Source organism: Triticum dicoccoides, chromosome 1B (genome assembly GCF_002162155.2).
Source record: "Triticum dicoccoides isolate Atlit2015 ecotype Zavitan chromosome 1B, WEW_v2.0, whole genome shotgun sequence".
Classification (NCBI taxonomy): Eukaryota; Viridiplantae; Streptophyta; class Magnoliopsida; order Poales; family Poaceae; genus Triticum; species Triticum dicoccoides.
Genome location: NC_041381.1, coordinates 581,527,381 through 581,530,218, shown reverse-complemented (window position 1 = coordinate 581,530,218; position 2,838 = coordinate 581,527,381).

Here is a 2,838-nt window from a genome sequence, read left to right as displayed (position 1 = left end):
ATTGAATGAGATGAAATACAAGCTTTTTAGCTTTCTCTGTGTAATGCGATAAACACACTGTAAAAATACATGTAGGTTCACATAAAAGGAACAAATTGGTCACTGAGGTGCAGCCATCACCAACAATCTTATCAAATTTGTGATGTCTTCAATAGTCAGCGGTAAATGGAACCACAAAATGAAGTGCCGCATATTGAAAACAGAGTACATAGAGTATTTCTTCAGTAGCTCGAGTCATCAGTTCATTTTGAGCTATCTTTACAAGGAACTTTACATAATGTATGAAGATCTTCCACGTCGTGTGAACCGTGGAAACACTTAACTTTGTACCTCTTGAGTTTACTTTTTAGAAAAGGAGGAAGACCCCCGGCCTCTGCATCTGGACGATGCATGCAACCACTTTATTAAATGTTCAGACAAGACTTTACAAAATAATACAACAGTAAGACTAAAGCCACCGTTTATGCAACATCTGTCGCTACTCCTATCCAAATGATGAACGGATGTTGATAGTCTGGGCCTAATACCAAACAGACCTCGCAGCCAAACCTAACATCTAAGACCTGAGGTCCCATCCAGGACGCCTGCCAGGTATGGGGCACCCACTGATCCGGCGCACTCCTCAACCAGGACGCCTGCCGGGTATGAGGCCGCCGCAGCCACCTGCCACCAATCCATCTTCAGAGCTGTACTGCTGCATCTACCTTGCCCGGTCTAGCTGTCATCGACGCCACCATGATGCTAGATTGCGTCACCCTCCTGCGCGAGTCCATCTCCGCGCATCGGACGCTGAGTCACCACGGTGCCATGCCGTCAAGATCCGCCGCCATCAATGAGTGAGATTACGCACCGCTCCACCAAAGAATCCTTCCTCTGGTCCCTCGATTACGTGTGTACATCCAAGAATGACGCCCCCAAGGGGGGAACGACACCAGAGCGTCGCCGTCTTCCGATCATCCGATCTAGGGTTTCCCCTTAAACTTCTCCATGGTGATGTCTTCAAGAAGGGAACGATGCAGATAGCACCGCCACCGCCAGCCTTGGCAGTAGCCGAAAGAAAGTTTTCACCCAGATCTATTTGAAGGAATCCAACTCCCATGCACGGCCGCCGCCATCAGGCTGAGCACACGGCGCCGCCGGCACCTCCACGATGCCCAGAGGCCGCGAGACTCGCCGCCACCACGCCTGACAAGCAGGACTCTCCGCCCCCTGGCCAACTGCCGCCACCGCCACGCAAGCGCGCAGTACGAAGCAACCGCCACCGCCACACCGCCTGCCACATCACCGTCACTCCATAGGCCCGCCCAAGCCCATCCTGGAGCGAGGGTGCAGTAGCCACGGAGTCCCAGCCGTAGATCGCCGGATCCCGCCCTCCCTTGCCGGTGCCTCAGAGAGACTATGCCGCCTAAGCCGCCGTCGTCGAAGAGCCAGATCCGCCGCTGCCACGATGGGGAAGATCCTCGCTGCCACCATGGAAGTGGATCCTTGCCGTCCCCGCACGGGCTTTGCCCGGCGGCGACCGCTGGCTGCGGCAGGGGGAGGGGGGAGGTCGGAGATGGGTGGTGGACGGCGGCTGTTGGGGACGCCCGAGTCGCCTGGGCGGAGGCGACGCGGACGCGGGGCGGAAATCTAGATCTTGTACCTCTTGAGTGGTTGGACTATGCACTTATTGCTATGTATCTTTTCTATAAAACACAGTTGGTGGAGAAGAGAGGGAGAGAGGGAGTGACTGGTGGGAAAGAAAGCGAGAAAGCGACAAAACAAGTGGCATCATGAAGGGTGAGAGTGACCTATATGTAATCCATTGGGAATTGGATGGCCATGTATCGAGCATTAGTGTTGCCCTTTGCAGCCTTGTTCATGTCTTGACATCTGCCTTTGTGTCCTGCAAACCCATGAACCTTGTTCGAACCCTGAAAGGACGTCATTTTAAGGCCATGCATATGCCTCGGTTCTAAAACAAGTGGTGTTGGAGCCACCTATAGATAATCCTCCGGGAATGTGATGCATTAGGAATCCGAGTTAGACAAGAAGCCCATAGTACTGTCTCCTGTTATAAAAACAAGTAAATTTTGTTAGGTAGATTGACTTATCCAACAGGTCCGTGTCGGCTGCTGAGTCGAGATTTGCCCCTATCTCCTGCACAAACAGAGTGTCGCATCAGCTTGCTTCCATCTCACTGTCTGCCAATCTCAATTACCGCTGCCGGGTTCACCGCCGGTCACATAGACGGAGGGACGACACAACACACTATCATTCAGGCGACACTGCGCGACCAAACTTGAGCAAGGTACATAGTACAAACTGCCGAAGAGCTGGAGCAGGCAAAGGAGACACTAAGCATATTGATAGCAAGGGGTAGCAGGCAGCGAGATGAAGGGCACGCTGGTTGTAGGCTTTTGGAGATTCCAATTTTGAAGTTGTTTAACTTCTTTTCAAAATAGCGCCGGTTCTCCTTATGGCAATTTCTTGTGCCCAGGGAGTAATTTCTACTATAATACTTGTGAGTTTTGAATCAGCTAAATCACTAAGCTCTCTAGGGTTAAATATCCAAGGAAGCGATTAAGCCTATGAAATCGTTCCCTCACGTACGATTTTGACCTAGTTGTCGAACATGGCCTGGCTTAGGCTCTGGGCCTGTGTTACCAGCGATGTAGTGGTATGAGAAAAAGTCACTGTAGGTCATTAAACTTGAGCTGGTTGATAGTTTAGTACCACTAGTTTAAAATACCCGAACTACGGTCCATGTACTTGCGCACAGGGTTCATTTTGGTCCATTTATACGATTTCATCTACGTATTTGCTGACTTGTAAGTCAGCGGCCGCCAGCTCGCTTTG